Genomic DNA, 19,396 nt, shown 5'->3' with positions numbered 1-19,396 from the left:
GTCAGACCTGGCTAGGCATTTTGTCTTCACGGCACATTTCGCCAAAGTGCTCTGTAGCCCTCTTATTCCTCACACACCGACCCAATGTGTGACGTTCCACAAAGTGTCTGTTTTCACTGTCTGAATAGTTCTACATTTGGCTCAGAATCCAAACAGCATGTGAGAAATAAAATTATGCAAAAGAAAAGACGCAACCAAACGCCTTGATTTTGATATTCAATCTTCTCGACGTAAATGCTTCTTAGTGATTTTCCGGTCTTGTGAATTGTTGGGCTACGAAAAGAGCAGTTGCTTTGTGTTTCTAAATCTTCTGTGGAAGTTATTTGATAGTGGTGAAGTCAGTTTCCAGGTGCTTGATTAAAGTCGTCTGAAGAAAGAACCAATGCTAGGCATTGGATATAACGGCATTGCAAAAGAGGCCAGCTGCTGGTATTTCTCATTTGATTCAGTGAGAGGATGAGCCACTGACAATTGGCAGATTACATAAAATTTCCTTAGGTTAAGGAAAGATATGTATGTCTGTTGTTTCCATAGTGTAGTGGTTATCACGTTCGCCTAACACGCGAAAGGTCCTCGGTTCGAAACCGAGTGGAAACATGGCAGCTTTTGGCCCAAGTTTCAAAACCTACACACCACTGAAACCAAGAAACCAAGTTAGTGTCAGACACCGAGCCAATGCGTGACGTTCCACAAAGTGTGAGTTTTCGCTGTCTAACTCGTTCTACATTTGGCTCATAATTCAAGCAGCATGTGAGAAGTAATATTATGCCAAAGAAAAGATGCAACCAAGCGGCTTGATTTTCATGTTCAACGATTACGACGTAGATGCCTCTTAGCGGTTGTCCGGAGCAGAGACCTTGCAAGGAGACAGCGAGAGCAAGAGCACAGCGCCTTGATTTTGATGTTCAACGATTACGACGTAGATGCCTCTTAGCAGTTGTCCGGAGCATAGACCTTGCAAGGAGACGGCGAGAGCAAGAGCACCGCTGTGCTTTATGGGGTTCAGAGTCAGAAGGCATTTCTCAGAGAAGAACCAGATCAGAAAGTTGCCGGTCCTGAGGTCTCGCGTCTGTGTCTTGGCCCGGCTAGCTCAGTCGGTAGAGCATGAGACTCTTAATCTCAGAGTCGTGGGTTGGAGCCCCACGCTGGGTGCTGTCTTCTTGAGGCATAGAAGCCCATCACCCTCCGAGACGTGAACATGAAGAGTCCCGCCGTCAACAAAACATCAGCGTGACTCGTTCTGCCTTCTTGTGAGAGGCCGCATAGGACCTGTCTGCGTGCTGAATGCGCTGTGTTCTCCCATGCAGGTGGAACGTCTGTGCTGTCGTGCAGCTGACTTGAAAATGCCCTGTTGCTCGTTTTAGTGGCCAGGAGTGAAAAACTGAAGAGTGAGAAGTAAGCTGAGGGCACAACTACACTGGGAATGCTGGGAGGACATCGGTTAGGTCACAAAAGTCAGAAGCTAGCCAAAAGGGTCACAATGGGAAGTGGGGGCAAAGACAAAAAAAAAAAAAAACAATCCCAAGCAGATGCCCCTGGAGTTCCCTGACTGGGAATCGAACCTGGGCCGTGGCGGTGAGAGCGCCAAATCCTGACCACTAGACCACCAGGGACCCCCCCACAATAGTGCTTTGCGCTCTGTCATACAGAAATACTCACAAGTACCCCTTCAGGTCAGACCTGGCTAGGCATTTTGTCTTCACGGCCCATTTTGCCAAAGTGCTCTGTAGCACTCTTATTCCTCACACACCGACCCAATGTGTGACGTTCCACAAAGTGTCTGTTTTCACTGTCTGAATAGTTCTACATTTGGCTCAGAATCCAAACAGCATGTGAGAAATAAAATTATGCAAAAGAAAAGACGCAACCAAGCGCCTTGATTTTGATATTCAATCTTCTCGACGTAAATGCTTCTTAGTGGTTTTCCGGTCTTGTGAATTCTTGGGCTACGAAAAGAGCAGTTGCTTTGTGTTTCTAAATCTTCTGTGGAAGTTATTTGATAGTGGTGATGTCAGTTTCCAGGTGCTTGATTAAAGTCGTCTGAAGAAAGAACCAATGCTAGCCATTGGATATAACGGCATTGCAAAAGAGGCCAGCTGCTGGTATTTCTCATTTGATTCAGTGAGAGGATGAGCCACTGACAATTGGCAGACTACATAAAATTTCCTTAGGTTAAGGAAAGAAATGTACGTCTGTTGTTTCCATAGTGTAGTGGTTATCACGTTCGCCTAACACGCGAAAGGTCCTCGGTTCGAAACCGAGTGGAAACATGGCAGCTTTAAGCTTTTGGCCCAAGTTTCAAAACCTACACACCACTGAAACCAAGAAACCAAGTTAGTGTCAGACACCGAGCCAATGCGTGACGTTCCACAAAGTGTGAGTTTTCGCTGTCTAACTCGTTCTACATTTGGCTCATAATTCAAGCAGCATGTGAGAAGTAAAATTATGCCAAAGAAAAGATGCAACCAAGCGGCTTGATTTTCATGTTCAACGATTACGACGTAGATGCCTCTTAGCGGTTGTCCGGAGCAGAGACCTTGCAAGGAGACAGCGAGAGCAAGAGCACAGCGCCTTGATTTTGATGTTCAACGATTACGACGTAGATGCCTCTTAGCGGTTGTCCGGAGCATAGAACTTGCAAGGAGACGGCGAGAGCAAGAGCACCGCTGTGCTTTATGGGGTTCAGAGTCAGAAGGCATTTCTCAGAGAAGAACCAGATCAGAAAGTTGCCGGTCCTGAGGTCTCGCGTCTGTGTCTTGGCCCGGCTAGCTCAGTCGGTAGAGCATGAGACTCTTAATCTCAGAGTCGTGGGTTGGAGCCCCACGCTGGGTGCTGTCTTCTTGAGGCATAGAAGCCCATCACCCTCCAAGACGTGAACATGAAGAGTCCCGCCGTCAACAAAACATCAGCGTGACTCGTTCTGCCTTCTTGTGAGAGGCCGCATAGGACCTGTCTGCGTGCTGAATGCGCTGTGTTCTCCCATGCAGGTGGAACGTCTGTGCTGTCGTGCAGCTGACTTGAAAATGCCCTGTTGCTCGTTTTAGTGGCCAGGAGTGAAAAACTGAAGAGTGAGAAGTAAGCTGAGGGCACAACTACACTGGGAATGCTGGGAGGACATCGGTTAGGTCACAAAAGTCAGAAGCTAGCCAAAAGGGTCACAATGGGAAGTGGGGGGAAAGACAAAAAAAAAAAAAAACAATCCCAAGCAGACGCCCCTGGAGTTCCCTGACCGGGAATTGAACCCGGGCCGTGGCGGTGAGAGCGCCAAATCCTGACCACTAGACCACCAGGGACCCCCCCCACAATAGTGCTTTGCGCTCTGTCATACAAAAATACTCACAAGTACCCCTTCAGGTCAGACCTGGCTAGGCATTTTGTTTTCACGGCACATTTCGCCAAAGTGCTCTGTAGCACTCTTATTCCTCACACACCGACCCAATGTGTGACGTTCCACAAAGTGTCTGTTTTCACTGTCTGAATAGTTCTACATTTGGCTCAGAATCCAAACAGCATGTGAGAAATAAAATTTTACAAAAGAAAAGACGCAACCAAGCGCCTTGATTTTGATATTCAATCTTCTCGACGTAGATGCTTCTTAGCGGTTTTCCGGTCTTGTGAATTCTTAGGCCACGAAAAGAGCAGTTGCTTTGTGTTTCTAAATCTTCTGTGGAAGTTATTTGATAGTGGTGAAGTCAGTTTCCAGGTGCTTGATTAAAGTCGTCTGAAGAAAGAACCAATGCTAGCCATTGGATATAACGGCATTGCAAAAGAGGCCAGCTGCTGGTATTTCTCATTTGATTCAGTGAGAGGATGAGCCACTGACAATTGGCAGACTACATAAAATTTCCTTAGGTTAAGGAAAGAAATGTACGTCTGTTGTTTCCATAGTGTAGTGGTTATCACGTTCGCCTAACACGCGAAAGGTCCTCGGTTCGAAACCGAGTGGAAACATGGCAGCTTTTGGCCCAAGTTTCAAAACCTACACACCACTGAAACCAAGAAACCAAGTTAGTGTCAGACACCGAGCCAATGCGTGACGTTCCACAAAGTGTGAGTTTTCGCTGTCTAACTCGTTCTACATTTGGCTCATAATTCAAGCAGCATGTGAGAAGTAATATTATGCCAAAGAAAAGATGCAACCAAGCGGCTTGATTTTCATGTTCAACGATTACGACGTAGATGCCTCTTAGCGGTTGTCCGGAGCAGAGACCTTGCAAGGAGACAGCGAGAGCAAGAGCACAGCGCCTTGATTTTGATGTTCAACGATTACGACGTAGATGCCTCTTAGCAGTTGTCCGGAGCATAGACCTTGCAAGGAGACGGCGAGAGCAAGAGCACCGCTGTGCTTTATGGGGTTCAGAGTCAGAAGGCATTTCTCAGAGAAGAACCAGATCAGAAAGTTGCCGGTCCTGAGGTCTCGCGTCTGTGTCTTGGCCCGGCTAGCTCAGTCGGTAGAGCATGAGACTCTTAATCTCAGAGTCGTGGGTTGGAGCCCCACGCTGGGTGCTGTCTTCTTGAGGCATAGAAGCCCATCACCCTCCGAGACGTGAACATGAAGAGTCCTGCCGTCAACAAAACATCAGCGTGACTCGTTCTGCCTTCTTGTGAGAGGCCGCATAGGACCTGTCTGCGTGCTGAATGCGCTGTGTTCTCCCATGCAGGTGGAACGTCTGTGCTGTCGTGCAGCTGACTTGAAAATGCCCTGTTGCTTGTTTTAGTGGCCAGGAGTGAAAAAATGAAGAGTGAGAAGTAAGCTGAGGGCACAACTACACTGGGAATGCTGGGAGGACATCGGTTAGGTCACAAAAGTCAGAAGCTAGCCAAAAGGGTCACAATGGGAAGTGGGGGGAAAGACAAAAAAAAAAAAAAGAATCCCAAGCCGACGCCCCTGGAGTTCCCTGACCGGGAATTGAACCCGGGCCGTGGCGGTGAGAGCGCCAAATCCTGACCACTAGACCACCAGGGACCCCCCCACAATGGTGCTTTGCGCTCTGTCATACAAAAATACTCACAAGTACCCCTTCAGGTCAGACCTGGCTAGGCATTTTGTCTTCACGGCACATTTCGCCAAAGTGCTCTGTAGCACTCTTATTCCACACACACCGACCCAATGTGTGACGTTCCACAAAGTGTCTGTTTTCACTGTCTGAATAGTTCTACATTTGGCTCAGAATCCAAACAGCATGTGAGAAATAAAATTATGCAAAAGAAAAGACGCAACCAAGCGCCTTGATTTTGATATTCAATCTTCTCGACGTAGATGCTTCTTAGCGGTTTTCCGGTCTTGTGAATTCTTAGGCTACGAAAAGAGCAGTTGCTTTGTGTTTCTAAATCTTCTGTGGAAGTTATTTGATAGTGGTGATGTCAGTTTCCAGGTGCTTGATTAAAGTCGTCTGAAGAAAGAACCAATGCTAGCCATTGGATATAATGGCATTGCAAAAGAGGCCAGCTGCTGGTATTTCTCATTTGATTCAGTGAGAGGATGAGCCACTGACAATTGGCAGACTACATAAAATTTCCTTAGGTTAAGGAAAGAAATGTACGTCTGTTGTTTCCATAGTGTAGTGGTTATCACGTTCGCCTAACACGCGAAAGGTCCTCGGTTCGAAACCGAGTGGAAACATGGCAGCTTTAAGCTTTTGGCCCAAGTTTCAAAACCTACACACCACTGAAACCAAGAAACCAAGTTAGTGTCAGACACCGAGCCAATGCGTGACGTTCCACAAAGTGTGAGTTTTCGCTGTCTAACTCGTTCTACATTTGGCTCATAATTCAAGCAGCATGTGAGAAGTAAAATTATGCCAAAGAAAAGATGCAACCAAGCGGCTTGATTTTCATGTTCAACGATTACGACGTAGATGCCTCTTAGCGGTTGTCCGGAGCAGAGACCTTGCAAGGAGACAGCGAGAGCAAGAGCACAGCGCCTTGATTTTGATGTTCAACGATTACGACGTAGATGCCTCTTAGCAGTTGTCCGGAGCATAGACCTTGCAAGGAGACGGCGAGAGCAAGAGCACCGCTGTGCTTTATGGGGTTCAGAGTCAGAAGGCATTTCTCAGAGAAGAACCAGATCAGAAAGTTGCCGGTCCTGAGGTCTCGCGTCTGTGTCTTGGCCCGGCTAGCTCAGTCGGTAGAGCATGAGACTCTTAATCTCAGAGTCGTGGGTTGGAGCCCCACGCTGGGTGCTGTCTTCTTGAGGCATAGAAGCCCATCACCCTCCGAGACGTGAACATGAAGAGTCCCGCCGTCAACAAAACATCAGCGTGACTCGTTCTGCCTTCTTGTGAGAGGCCGCATAGGACCTGTCTGCGTGCTGAATGCGCTGTGTTCTCCCATGCAGGTGGAATGTCTGTGCTGTCGTGCAGCTGACTTGAAAATGCCCTGTTGCTTGTTTTAGTGGCCAGGAGTGAAAAAATGAAGAGTGAGAAGTAAGCTGAGGGCACAACTACACTGGGAATGCTGGGAGGACATCGGTTAGGTCACAAAAGTCAGAAGCTAGCCAAAAGGGTCACAATGGGAAGTGGGGGGAAAGACAAAAAAAAAAAAAAGAATCCCAAGCCGACTCCCCTGGAGTTCCCTGACCGGGAATTGAACCCGGGCCGTGGCAGTGAGAGCGCCAAATCCTGACCACTAGACCACCAGGGACCCCCCCCACAATAGTGCTTTGCGCTCTGTCATACAGAAATACTCACAAGTACCCCTTCAGGTCAGACCTGGCTAGGCATTTTGTCTTCACGGCCCATTTCGCCAAAGTGCTCTGTAGCACTCTTATTCCTCACACACCGACCCAATGTGTGACGTTCCACAAAGTGTCTGTTTTCACTGTCTGAATAGTTCTACATTTGGCTCAGAATCCAAACAGCATGTGAGAAATAAAATTATGCAAAAGAAAAGACGCAACCAAGCGCCTTGATTTTGATATTCAATCTTCTCGACGTAGATGCTTCTTAGCGGTTTTCCGGTCTTGTGAATTCTTAGGCTACGAAAAGAGCAGTTGCTTTGTGTTTCTAAATCTTCTGTGGAAGTTATTTGATAGTGGTGATGTCAGTTTCCAGGTGCTTGATTAAAGTCGTCTGAAGAAAGAACCAATGCTAGCCATTGGATATAACGGCATTGCAAAAGAGGCCAGCTGCTGGTATTTCTCATTTGATTCAGTGAGAGGATGAGCCACTGACAATTGGCAGACTACATAAAATTTCCTTAGGTTAAGGAAAGAAATGTACGTCTGTTGTTTCCATAGTGTAGTGGTTATCACGTTCGCCTAACACGCGAAAGGTCCTCGGTTCGAAACCGAGTGGAAACATGGCAGCTTTGAGCTTTTGGCCCAAGTTTCAAAACCTACACACCACTGAAACCAAGAAACCAAGTTAGTGTCAGACACCGAGCCAATGCGTGACGTTCCACAAAGTGTGAGTTTTCGCTGTCTAACTCGTTCTACATTTGGCTCATAATTCAAGCAGCATGTGAGAAGTAAAATTATGCCAAAGAAAAGATGCAACCAAGCGGCTTGATTTTCATGTTCAACGATTACGACGTAGATGCCTCTTAGCGGTTGTCCGGAGCAGAGACCTTGCAAGGAGACAGCGAGAGCAAGAGCACAGCGCCTTGATTTTGATGTTCAACGATTACGACGTAGATGCCTCTTAGCAGTTGTCCGGAGCATAGACCTTGCAAGGAGACGGCGAGAGCAAGAGCACCGCTGTGCTTTATGGGGTTCAGAGTCAGAAGGCATTTCTCAGAGAAGAACCAGATCAGAAAGTTGCCGGTCCTGAGGTCTCGCGTCTGTGTCTTGGCCCGGCTAGCTCAGTCGGTAGAGCATGAGACTCTTAATCTCAGAGTCGTGGGTTGGAGCCCCACGCTGGGTGCTGTCTTCTTGAGGCATAGAAGCCCATCACCCTCCGAGACGTGAACATGAAGAGTCCCGCCGTCAACAAAACATCAGCGTGACTCGTTCTGCCTTCTTGTGAGAGGCCGCATAGGACCTGTCTGCGTGCTGAATGCGCTGTGTTCTCCCATGCAGGTGGAACGTCTGTGCTGTCGTGCAGCTGACTTGAAAATGCCCTGTTGCTCGTTTTAGTGGCCAGGAGTGAAAAACTGAAGAGTGAGAAGTAAGCTGAGGGCACAACTACACTGGGAATGCTGGGAGGACATCGGTTAGGTCACAAAAGTCAGAAGCTAGCCAAAAGGGTCACAATGGGAAGTGGGGGGAAAGACAAAAAAAAAAAAAAGAATCCCAAGCCGACGCCCCTGAAGTTCCCTGACCGGGAATTGAACCCAGGCCGTGGCGGTGAGAGCGCCAAATCCTGACCACTAGACCACCAGGGAACCCCCCCACAATGGTGCTTTGCGCTCTGTCATACAAAAATACTCACAAGTACCCCTTCAGGTCAGACCTGGCTAGGCATTTTGTCTTCACGGCACATTTCGCCAAAGTGCTCTGTAGCACTCTTATTCCACACACACCGACCCAATGTGTGACGTTCCACAAAGTGTCTGTTTTCACTGTCTGAATAGTTCTACATTTGGCTCAGAATCCAAACAGCATGTGAGAAATAAAATTATGCAAAAGAAAAGACGCAACCAAGCGCCTTGATTTTGATATTCAATCTTCTCGACGTAGATGCTTCTTAGCGGTTTTCCGGTCTTGTGAATTCTTAGGCTACGAAAAGAGCAGTTGCTTTGTGTTTCTAAATCTTCTGTGGAAGTTATTTGATAGTGGTGATGTCAGTTTCCAGGTGCTTGATTAAAGTCGTCTGAAGAAAGAACCAATGCTAGCCATTGGATATAACGGCATTGCAAAAGAGGCCAGCTGCTGGTATTTCTCATTTGATTCAGTGAGAGGATGAGCCACTGACAATTGGCAGACTACATAAAATTTCCTTAGGTTAAGGAAAGAAATGTACGTCTGTTGTTTCCATAGTGTAGTGGTTATCACGTTCGCCTAACACGCGAAAGGTCCTCGGTTCGAAACCGAGTGGAAACATGGCAGCTTTGAGCTTTTGGCCCAAGTTTCAAAACCTACACACCACTGAAACCAAGAAACCAAGTTAGTGTCAGACACCGAGCCAATGCGTGACGTTCCACAAAGTGTGAGTTTTCGCTGTCTAACTCGTTCTACATTTGGCTCATAATTCAAGCAGCATGTGAGAAGTAAAATTATGCCAAAGAAAAGATGCAACCAAGCGGCTTGATTTTCATGTTCAACGATTACGACGTAGATGCCTCTTAGCGGTTGTCCGGAGCAGAGACCTTGCAAGGAGACAGCGAGAGCAAGAGCACAGCGCCTTGATTTTGATGTTCAACGATTACGACGTAGATGCCTCTTAGCAGTTGTCCGGAGCATAGACCTTGCAAGGAGACGGCGAGAGCAAGAGCACCGCTGTGCTTTATGGGGTTCAGAGTCAGAAGGCATTTCTCAGAGAAGAACCAGATCAGAAAGTTGCCGGTCCTGAGGTCTCGCGTCTGTGTCTTGGCCCGGCTAGCTCAGTCGGTAGAGCATGAGACTCTTAATCTCAGAGTCGTGGGTTGGAGCCCCATGCTGGGTGCTGTCTTCTTGAGGCATAGAAGCCCATCACCCTCCGAGACGTGAACATGAAGAGTCCCGCCGTCAACAAAACATCAGCGTGACTCGTTCTGCCTTCTTGTGAGAGGCCGCATAGGACCTGTCTGCGTGCTGAATGCGCTGTGTACTCCCATGCAGGTGGAATGTCTGTGCTGTCGTGCAGCTGACTTGAAAATGCCCTGTTGCCTGTTTTAGTGGCCAGGAGTGAAAAAATGAAGAGTGAGAAGTAAGCTGAGGGCACAACTACACTGGGAATGCTGGGAGGACATCGGTTAGGTCACAAAAGTCAGAAGCTAGCCAAAAGGGTCACAATGGGAAGTGGGGGGAAAGACAAAAAAAAAAAAAAGAATCCCAAGCCGACACCCCTGGAGTTCCCTGACCGGGAATTGAACCCGGGCCGTGGCAGTGAGAGCGCCAAATCCTGACCACTAGACCACCAGGGACCCCCCCCACAATAGTGCTTTGCGCTCTGTCATACAAAAATACTCACAAGTACCCCTTCTGGTCAGACCTGGCTAGGCATTTTGTTTTCACGGCACATTTCGCCAAAGTGCTCCGTAGCACTCTTATTCCTCACACACCGACCCAATGTGTGACGTTCCACAAAGTGTCTGTTTTCACTGTCTGAATAGTTCTACATTTGGCTCAGAATCCAAACAGCATGTGAGAAATAAAATTATGCAAAAGAAAAGACGCAACCAAGCGCCTTGATTTTGATATTCAATCTTCTCGACGTAGATGCTTCTTAGCGGTTTTCCGGTCTTGTGAATTCTTGGGCTACGAAAAGAGCAGTTGCTCTTTGTGTTTCTAAATCTTCTGTGGAAGTTATTTGATAGTGGTGAAGTCAGTATCCAGGTGCTTGATTAAAGTCGTCTGAAGAAAGAACCAATGCTAGCCATTGGATATAACGGCATTGCAAAAGAGGCCAGCTGCTGGTATTTCTCATTTGATTCAGTGAGAGGATGAGCCACTGACAATTGGCAGACTACATAAAATTTCCTTAGGTTAAGGAAAGAAATGTACGTCTGTTGTTTCCATAGTGTAGTGGTTATCACGTTCGCCTAACACGCGAAAGGTCCTCGGTTCGAAACCGAGTGGAAACATGGCAGCTTCAAGCTTTTGGCCCAAGTTTCAAAACCTACACACCACTGAAACTAAGAAACCAAGTTAGTGTCAGACACCGAGCCAATGCGTGACGTTCCACAAAGTGTGAGTTTTCGCTGTCTAACTCGTTCTACATTTGGCTCATAATTCAAGCAGCATGTGAGAAGTAAAATTATGCCAAAGAAAAGATGCAACCAAGCGGCTTGATTTTCATGTTCAACGATTACGACGTAGATGCCTCTTAGCGGTTGTCCGGAGCAGAGACCTTGCAAGGAGACAGCGAGAGCAAGAGCACAGCGCCTTGATTTTGATGTTCAACGATTACGACGTAGATGCCTCTTAGCAGTTGTCCGGAGCATAGACCTTGCAAGGAGACGGCGAGAGCAAGAGCACCGCTGTGCTTTATGGGGTTCAGAGTCAGAAGGCATTTCTCAGAGAAGAACCAGATCAGAAAGTTGCCGGTCCTGAGGTCTCGCGTCTGTGTCTTGGCCCGGCTAGCTCAGTTGGTAGAGCATGAGACTCTTAATCTCAGAGTCGTGGGTTGGAGCCCCACGCTGGGTGCTGTCTTCTTGAGGCATAGAAGCCCATCACCCTACGAGATGTGAACATGAAGAGTCCCGCCGTCAACAAAACATCAGCGTGACTCGTTCTGCCTTCTTGTGAGAGGCCGCATAGGACCTGTCTGCGTGCTGAATGCGCTGTGTTCTCCCATGCAGGTGGAACGTCTGTGCTGTCGTGCAGCTGACTTGAAAATGCCCTGTTGCTCGTTTTAGTGGCCAGGAGTGAAAAACTGAAGAGTGAGAAGTAAGCTGAGGGCACAACTACACTGGGAATGCTGGGAGGACATCGGTTAGGTCACAAAAGTCAGAAGCTAGCCAAAAGGGTCACAATGGGAAGTGGGGGGAAAGACAAAAAAAAAAAAAGAATCCCAAGCAGACGCCCCTGGAGTTCCCTGACCGGGAATCGAACCCGGGCCGTGGCGGTGAGAGCGCCAAATCCTGACCACTAGACCACCAGGGACCCCCCCACAATAGTGCTTTGCGCTCTGTCATACAGAAATACTCACAAGTACCCCTTCAGGTCAGACCTGGCTAGGCATTTTGTCTTCACGGCCCATTTCGCCAAAGTGCTCTGTAGCACTCTTATTCCTCACACACCGACCCAATGTGTGACGTTCCACAAAGTGTCTGTTTTCACTGTCTGAATAGTTCTACATTTGGCTCAGAATCCAAACAGCATGTGAGAAATAAAATTATGCAAAAGAAAAGACGCAACCAAGCGCCTTGATTTTGATATTCAATCTTCTCGACGTAGATGCTTCTTAGCGGTTTTCCGGTCTTGTGAATTCTTGGGCTACGAAAAGAGCAGTTGCTCTTTGTGTTTCTAAATCTTCTGTGGAAGTTATTTGATAGTGGTGAAGTCAGTATCCAGGTGCTTGATTAAAGTCGTCTGAAGAAAGAACCAATGCTAGCCATTGGATATAACGACATTGCAAAAGAGGCCAGCTGCTGGTATTTCTCATTTGATTCAGTGAGAGGATGAGCCACTGACAATTGGCAGACTACATAAAATTTCCTTAGGTTAAGGAAAGAAATGTACGTCTGTTGTTTCCATGGTGTAGTGGTTATCACGTTCGCCTAACACGCGAAAGGTCCTCGGTTCGAAACCGAGTGGAAACATGGCAGCTTTAAGCTTTTGGCCCAAGTTTCAAAACCTACACACCACTGAAACCAAGAAACCAAGTTAGTGTCAGACACCGAGCCAATGCGTGACGTTCCACAAAGTGTGAGTTTTCGCTGTCTAACTCGTTCTACATTTGGCTCATAATTCAAGCAGCATGTGAGAAGTAAAATTATGCCAAAGAAAAGATGCAACCAAGCGGCTTGATTTTCATGTTCAACGATTACGACGTAGATGCCTCTTAGCGGTTGTCCGGAGCAGAGACCTTGCAAGGAGACAGCGAGAGCAAGAGCACAGCGCCTTGATTTTGATGTTCAACGATTACGACGTAGATGCCTCTTAGCAGTTGTCCGGAGCATAGACCTTGCAAGGAGACGGCGAGAGCAAGAGCACCGCTGTGCTTTATGGGGTTCAGAGTCAGAAGGCATTTCTCAGAGAAGAACCAGATCAGAAAGTTGCCGGTCCTGAGGTCTCGCGTCTGTGTCTTGGCCCGGCTAGCTCAGTTGGTAGAGCATGAGACTCTTAATCTCAGAGTCGTGGGTTGGAGCCCCACGCTGGGTGCTGTCTTCTTGAGGCATAGAAGCCCATCACCCTACGAGATGTGAACATGAAGAGTCCCGCCGTCAACAAAACATCAGCGTGACTCGTTCTGCCTTCTTGTGAGAGGCCGCATAGGACCTGTCTGCGTGCTGAATGCGCTGTGTTCTCCCATGCAGGTGGAACGTCTGTGCTGTCGTGCAGCTGACTTGAAAATGCCCTGTTGCTCGTTTTAGTGGCCAGGAGTGAAAAACTGAAGAGTGAGAAGTAAGCTGAGGGCACAACTACACTGGGAATGCTGGGAGGACATCGGTTAGGTCACAAAAGTCAGAAGCTAGCCAAAAGGGTCACAATGGGAAGTGGGGGGAAAGACAAAAAAAAAAAAAGAATCCCAAGCAGACGCCCCTGGAGTTCCCTGACCGGGAATCGAACCCGGGCCGTGGCGGTGAGAGCGCCAAATCCTGACCACTAGACCACCAGGGACCCCCCCACAATAGTGCTTTGCGCTCTGTCATACAGAAATACTCACAAGTACCCCTTCAGGTCAGACCTGGCTAGGCATTTTGTCTTCACGGCCCATTTCGCCAAAGTGCTCTGTAGCACTCTTATTCCTCACACACCGACCCAATGTGTGACGTTCCACAAAGTGTCTGTTTTCACTGTCTGAATAGTTCTACATTTGGCTCAGAATCCAAACAGCATGTGAGAAATAAAATTATGCAAAAGAAAAGACGCAACCAAGCGCCTTGATTTTGATATTCAATCTTCTCGACGTAGATGCTTCTTAGCGGTTTTCCGGTCTTGTGAATTCTTGGGCTACGAAAAGAGCAGTTGCTCTTTGTGTTTCTAAATCTTCTGTGGAAGTTATTTGATAGTGGTGAAGTCAGTATCCAGGTGCTTGATTAAAGTCGTCTGAAGAAAGAACCAATGCTAGCCATTGGATATAACGACATTGCAAAAGAGGCCAGCTGCTGGTATTTCTCATTTGATTCAGTGAGAGGATGAGCCACTGACAATTGGCAGACTACATAAAATTTCCTTAGGTTAAGGAAAGAAATGTACGTCTGTTGTTTCCATGGTGTAGTGGTTATCACGTTCGCCTAACACGCGAAAGGTCCTCGGTTCGAAACCGAGTGGAAACATGGCAGCTTTAAGCTTTTGGCCCAAGTTTCAAAACCTACACACCACTGAAACCAAGAAACCAAGTTAGTGTCAGACACCGAGCCAATGCGTGACGTTCCACAAAGTGTGAGTTTTCGCTGTCTAACTCGTTCTACATTTGGCTCATAATTCAAGCAGCATGTGAGAAGTAAAATTATGCCAAAGAAAAGATGCAACCAAGCGGCTTGATTTTCATGTTCAACGATTACGACGTAGATGCCTCTTAGCGGTTGTCCGGAGCAGAGACCTTGCAAGGAGACAGCGAGAGCAAGAGCACAGCGCCTTGATTTTGATGTTCAATGATCACGACGTAGATGCCTCTTAGCGGTTGTCCGGAGCAGAGACTTTGCAAGGAGACAGCAAGAGCAAGAGCACCGCTGTGCTTTATGGGGTTCAGAGTCAGAAGGCATTTCTCAGAGAAGAACCAGATCAGAAAGTTGCCGGTCCTGAGGTCTCGCGTCTGTGTCTTGGCCCGGCTAGCTCAGTTGGTAGAGCATGAGACTCTTAATCTCAGAGTCGTGGGTTGGAGCCCCACGCTGGGTGCTGTCTTCTTGAGGCATAGAAGCCCATCACCCTCCGAGACGTGAACATGAAGAGTCCCGCCGTCAACAAAACATCAGCGTGACTCGTTCTGCCTTCTTGTGAGAGGCCGCATAGGACCTGTCTGCGTGCTGAATGTGCTGTGTTCTCCCATGCAGGTGGAACGTCTGTGCTGTCGTGCAGCTGACTTGAAAATGCCCTGTTGCTTGTTTTAGTGGCCAGGAGTGAAAAAATGAAGAGTGAGAAGTAAGCTGAGGGCACAACTACACTGGGAATGCTGGGAGGACATCGGTTAGGTCACAAAAGTCAGAAGCTAGCCAAAAGGGTCACAATGGGAAGTGGGGGGAAAGACAAAAAAAAAAAAAAGAATCCCAAGCCGACGCCCCTGGAGTTCCCTGACTGGGAATTGAACCCGGGCCGTGGCAGTGAGAGCGCCAAATCCTGACCACTAGACCACCAGGGACCCCCCCACAATGGTGCTTTGCGCTCTGTCATACAAAAATACTCACAAGTACCCCTTCAGGTCAGACCTGGCTAGGCATTTTGTCTTCACGGCACATTTCGCCAAAGTGCTCTGTAGCACTCTTATTCCACACACACCGACCCAATGTGTGACGTTCCACAAAGTGTCTGTTTTCACTGTCTGAATAGTTCTACATTTGGCTCAGAATCCAAACAGCATGTGAGAAATAAAATCATGCAAAAGAAAAGACGCAACCAAGCGCCTTGATTTTGATATTCAATCTTCTCGACGTAGATGCTTCTTAGCGGTTTTCCGGTCTTGTGAATTCTTAGGCTACGAAAAGAGCAGTTGCTTTGTGTTTCTAAATCTTCTGTGGAAGTTATTTGATAGTGGTGATGTCAGTTTCCAGGTGCTTGATTAAAGTCGTCTGAAGAAAGAACCAATGCTAGCCATTGGATATAACGGCATTGCAAAAGAGGCCAGCTGCTGGTATTTCTCATTTGATTCAGTGAGAGGATGAGCCACTGACAATTGGCAGACTACATAAAATTTCCTTAGGTTAAGGAAAGAAATGTACGTCTGTTGTTTCCATAGTGTAGTGGTTATCACGTTCGCCTAACACGCGAAAGGTCCTCGGTTCGAAACCGAGTGGAAACATGGCAGCTTTAAGCTTTTGGCCCAAGTTTCAAAACCTACACACCACTGAAACCAAGAAACCAAGTTAGTGTCAGACACCGAGCCAATGCGTGACGTTCCACAAAGTGTGAGTTTTCGCTGTCTAACTCGTTCTACATTTGGCTCATAATTCAAGCAGCATGTGAGAAGTAAAATTATGCCAAAGAAAAGATGCAACCAAGCGGCTTGATTTTCATGTTCAACGATTACGACGTAGATGCCTCTTAGCGGTTGTCCGGAGCAGAGACCTTGCAAGGAGACAGCGAGAGCAAGAGCACAGCGCCTTGATTTTGATGTTCAACGATTACGACGTAGATGCCTCTTAGCAGTTGTCCGGAGCATAGACCTTGCAAGGAGACGGCGAGAGCAAGAGCACCGCTGTGCTTTATGGGGTTCAGAGTCAGAAGGCATTTCTCAGAGAAGAACCAGATCAGAAAGTTGCCGGTCCTGAGGTCTCGCGTCTGTGTCTTGGCCCGGCTAGCTCAGTCGGTAGAGCATGAGACTCTTAATCTCAGAGTCGTGGGTTGGAGCCCCACGCTGGGTGCTGTCTTCTTGAGGCATAGAAGCCCATCACCCTCCGAGATGTGAACATGAAGAGTCCCGCCGTCAACAAAACATCAGCGTGACTCGTTCTGCCTTCTTGTGAGAGGCCGCATAGGACCTGTCTGCGTGCTGAATGCGCTGTGTTCTCCCATGCAGGTGGAACGTCTGTGCTGTCGTGCAGCTGACTTGAAAATGCCCTGTTGCTTGTTTTAGTGGCCAGGAGTGAAAAAATGAAGAGTGAGAAGTAAGCTGAGGGCACAACTACACTGGGAATGCTGGGAGGACATCGGTTAGGTCACAAAAGTCAGAAGCTAGCCAAAAGGGTCACAATGGGAAGTGGGGGGAAAGACAAAAAAAAAAAAAAGAATCCCAAGCCGACTCCCCTGGAGTTCCCTGACCGGGAATTGAACCCGGGCCGTGGCAGTGAGAGCGCCAAATCCTGACCACTAGACCACCAGGGACCCCCCCCACAATAGTGCTTTGCGCTCTGTCATACAGAAATACTCACAAGTACCCCTTCAGGTCAGACCTGGCTAGGCATTTTGTCTTCACGGCCCATTTCGCCAAAGTGCTCTGTAGCACTCTTATTCCTCACACACCGACCCAATGTGTGACGTTCCACAAAGTGTCTGTTTTCACTGTCTGAATAGTTCTACATTTGGCTCAGAATCCAAACAGCATGTGAGAAATAAAATTATGCAAAAGAAAAGACGCAACCAAGCGCCTTGATTTTGATATTCAATCTTCTCGACGTAGATGCTTCTTAGCGGTTTTCCGGTCTTGTGAATTCTTAGGCTACGAAAAGAGCAGTTGCTTTGTGTTTCTAAATCTTCTGTGGAAGTTATTTGATAGTGGTGATGTCAGTTTCCAGGTGCTTGATTAAAGTCGTCTGAAGAAAGAACCAATGCTAGCCATTGGATATAACGGCATTGCAAAAGAGGCCAGCTGCTGGTATTTCTCATTTGATTCAGTGAGAGGATGAGCCACTGACAATTGGCAGACTACATAAAATTTCCTTAGGTTAAGGAAAGAAATGTAAGTCTGTTGTTTCCATAGTGTAGTGGTTATCACGTTCGCCTAACACGCGAAAGGTCCTCGGTTCGAAACCGAGTGGAAACATGGCAGCTTTGAGCTTTTGGCCCAAGTTTCAAAACCTACACACCACTGAAACCAAGAAACCAAGTTAGTGTCAGACACCGAGCCAATGCGTGACGTTCCACAAAGTGTGAGTTTTCGCTGTCTAACTCGTTCTACATTTGGCTCATAATTCAAGCAGCATGTGAGAAGTAAAATTATGCCAAAGAAAAGATGCAACCAAGCGGCTTGATTTTCATGTTCAACGATTACGACGTAGATGCCTCTTAGCGGTTGTCCGGAGCAGAGACCTTGCAAGGAGACAGCGAGAGCAAGAGCACAGCGCCTTGATTTTGATGTTCAACGATTACGACGTAGATGCCTCTTAGCAGTTGTCCGGAGCATAGACCTTGCAAGGAGACGGCGAGAGCAAGAGCACCGCTGTGCTTTATGGGGTTCAGAGTCAGAAGGCATTTCTCAGAGAAGAACCAGATCAGAAAGTTGCCGGTCCTGAGGTCTCGCGTCTGTGTCTTGGCCCGGCTAGCTCAGTCGGTAGAGCATGAGACTCTTAATCTCAGAGTCGTGGGTTGGAGCCCCACGCTGGGTGCTGTCTTCTTGAGGCATAGAAGCCCATCACCCTCCGAGACGTGAACATGAAGAGTCCCGCCGTCAACAAAACATCAGCGTGACTCGTTCTGCCTTCTTGTGAGAGGCCGCATAGGACCTGTCTGCGTGCTGAATGCGCTGTGTTCTCCCATGCAGGTGGAACGTCTGTGCTGTCGTGCAGCTGACTTGAAAATGCCCTGTTGCTCGTTTTAGTGGCCAGGAGTGAAAAACTGAAGAGTGAGAAGTAAGCTGAGGGCACAACTACACTGGGAATGCTGGGAGGACATCGGTTAGGTCACAAAAGTCAGAAGCTAGCCAAAAGGGTCACAATGGGAAGTGGGGGGAAAGACAAAAAAAAAAAAAAGAATCCCAAGCCGACGCCCCTGAAGTTCCCTGACCGGGAATTGAACCCGGGCCGTGGCGGTGAGAGCGCCAAATCCTGACCACTAGACCACCAGGGAACCCCCCCACAATGGTGCTTTGCGCTCTGTCATACAAAAATACTCACAAGTACCCCTTCAGGTCAGACCTGGCTAGGCATTTTGTCTTCACGGCACATTTCGCCAAAGTGCTCTGTAGCACTCTTATTCCACACACACCGACCCAATGTGTGACGTTCCACAAAGTGTCTGTTTTCACTGTCTGAATAGTTCTACATTTGGCTCAGAATCCAAACAGCATGTGAGAAATAAAATTATGCAAAAGAAAAGACGCAACCAAGCGCCTTGATTTTGATATTCAATCTTCTCGACGTAGATGCTTCTTAGCGGTTTTCCGGTCTTGTGAATTCTTAGGCTACGAAAAGAGCAGTTGCTTTGTGTTTCTAAATCTTCTGTGGAAGTTATTTGATAGTGGTGATGTCAGTTTCCAGGTGCTTGATTAAAGTCGTCTGAAGAAAGAACCAATGCTAGCCATTGGATATAACGGCATTGCAAAAGAGGCCAGCTGCTGGTATTTCTCATTTGATTCAGTGAGAGGATGAGCCACTGACAATTGGCAGACTACATAAAATTTCCTTAGGTTAAGGAAAGAAATGTACGTCTGTTGTTTCCATAGTGTAGTGGTTATCACGTTCGCCTAACACGCGAAAGGTCCTCGGTTCGAAACCGAGTGGAAACATGGCAGCTTTAAGCTTTTGGCCCAAGTTTCAAAACCTACACACCACTGAAACCAAGAAACCAAGTTAGTGTCAGACACCGAGCCAATGCGTGACGTTCCACAAAGTGTGAGTTTTCGCTGTCTAACTCGTTCTACATTTGGCTCATAATTCAAGCAGCATGTGAGAAGTAAAATTATGCCAAAGAAAAGATGCAACCAAGCGGCTTGATTTTCATGTTCAACGATTACGACGTAGATGCCTCTTAGCGGTTGTCCGGAGCAGAGACCTTGCAAGGAGACAGCGAGAGCAAGAGCACAGCGCCTTGATTTTGATGTTCAACGATTACGACGTA

General features: G+C 47.6%; 17 non-coding genes across 17 annotated transcripts; 12 read left to right on the top strand and 5 right to left on the bottom strand.

Annotated features, from left to right (window-relative positions):
- The first annotated feature begins 524 nt into the window (after positions 1 to 524).
- trnav-aac (transfer RNA valine (anticodon AAC)) lies at positions 525 to 597 on the top strand. Its single transcript has one exon. It is a non-coding gene; the product is annotated as a tRNA-Val (tRNA).
- A 1,600-nt stretch (positions 598 to 2,197) lies between these two features.
- trnav-aac (transfer RNA valine (anticodon AAC)) lies at positions 2,198 to 2,270 on the top strand. The gene has a single exon. It is a non-coding gene; the product is annotated as a tRNA-Val (tRNA).
- A 951-nt stretch (positions 2,271 to 3,221) lies between these two features.
- Positions 3,222 to 3,293, bottom strand: trnae-cuc (transfer RNA glutamic acid (anticodon CUC)). The gene has a single exon. It is a non-coding gene; the product is annotated as a tRNA-Glu (tRNA).
- A 585-nt stretch (positions 3,294 to 3,878) lies between these two features.
- On the top strand, positions 3,879 to 3,951 carry trnav-aac (transfer RNA valine (anticodon AAC)). Its single transcript has one exon. It is a non-coding gene; the product is annotated as a tRNA-Val (tRNA).
- A 943-nt stretch (positions 3,952 to 4,894) lies between these two features.
- Positions 4,895 to 4,966, bottom strand: trnae-cuc (transfer RNA glutamic acid (anticodon CUC)). The gene has a single exon. It is a non-coding gene; the product is annotated as a tRNA-Glu (tRNA).
- A 584-nt stretch (positions 4,967 to 5,550) lies between these two features.
- Positions 5,551 to 5,623, top strand: trnav-aac (transfer RNA valine (anticodon AAC)). Its single transcript has one exon. It is a non-coding gene; the product is annotated as a tRNA-Val (tRNA).
- Positions 5,624 to 7,230: 1,607 nt separating this feature from the next.
- On the top strand, positions 7,231 to 7,303 carry trnav-aac (transfer RNA valine (anticodon AAC)). Its single transcript has one exon. It is a non-coding gene; the product is annotated as a tRNA-Val (tRNA).
- Positions 7,304 to 8,910: 1,607 nt separating this feature from the next.
- On the top strand, positions 8,911 to 8,983 carry trnav-aac (transfer RNA valine (anticodon AAC)). The gene has a single exon. It is a non-coding gene; the product is annotated as a tRNA-Val (tRNA).
- Positions 8,984 to 10,592: 1,609 nt separating this feature from the next.
- Positions 10,593 to 10,665, top strand: trnav-aac (transfer RNA valine (anticodon AAC)). The gene has a single exon. It is a non-coding gene; the product is annotated as a tRNA-Val (tRNA).
- A 949-nt stretch (positions 10,666 to 11,614) lies between these two features.
- Positions 11,615 to 11,686, bottom strand: trnae-cuc (transfer RNA glutamic acid (anticodon CUC)). Its single transcript has one exon. It is a non-coding gene; the product is annotated as a tRNA-Glu (tRNA).
- A 586-nt stretch (positions 11,687 to 12,272) lies between these two features.
- Positions 12,273 to 12,345, top strand: trnav-aac (transfer RNA valine (anticodon AAC)). Its single transcript has one exon. It is a non-coding gene; the product is annotated as a tRNA-Val (tRNA).
- Positions 12,346 to 13,294: 949 nt separating this feature from the next.
- trnae-cuc (transfer RNA glutamic acid (anticodon CUC)) lies at positions 13,295 to 13,366 on the bottom strand. The gene has a single exon. It is a non-coding gene; the product is annotated as a tRNA-Glu (tRNA).
- A 586-nt stretch (positions 13,367 to 13,952) lies between these two features.
- Positions 13,953 to 14,025, top strand: trnav-aac (transfer RNA valine (anticodon AAC)). Its single transcript has one exon. It is a non-coding gene; the product is annotated as a tRNA-Val (tRNA).
- Positions 14,026 to 15,631: 1,606 nt separating this feature from the next.
- On the top strand, positions 15,632 to 15,704 carry trnav-aac (transfer RNA valine (anticodon AAC)). Its single transcript has one exon. It is a non-coding gene; the product is annotated as a tRNA-Val (tRNA).
- Positions 15,705 to 17,311: 1,607 nt separating this feature from the next.
- Positions 17,312 to 17,384, top strand: trnav-aac (transfer RNA valine (anticodon AAC)). Its single transcript has one exon. It is a non-coding gene; the product is annotated as a tRNA-Val (tRNA).
- A 950-nt stretch (positions 17,385 to 18,334) lies between these two features.
- On the bottom strand, positions 18,335 to 18,406 carry trnae-cuc (transfer RNA glutamic acid (anticodon CUC)). Its single transcript has one exon. It is a non-coding gene; the product is annotated as a tRNA-Glu (tRNA).
- Positions 18,407 to 18,991: 585 nt separating this feature from the next.
- On the top strand, positions 18,992 to 19,064 carry trnav-aac (transfer RNA valine (anticodon AAC)). Its single transcript has one exon. It is a non-coding gene; the product is annotated as a tRNA-Val (tRNA).
- Positions 19,065 to 19,396: the final 332 nt, after the last annotated feature.

The sequence above is a fragment of the Brienomyrus brachyistius genome, chromosome 5 (assembly GCF_023856365.1).
Source record: "Brienomyrus brachyistius isolate T26 chromosome 5, BBRACH_0.4, whole genome shotgun sequence".
NCBI classification, from domain to species: domain Eukaryota; kingdom Metazoa; phylum Chordata; class Actinopteri; order Osteoglossiformes; family Mormyridae; genus Brienomyrus; species Brienomyrus brachyistius.
This window is presented reverse-complemented; position numbering and strand designations above follow the sequence as displayed.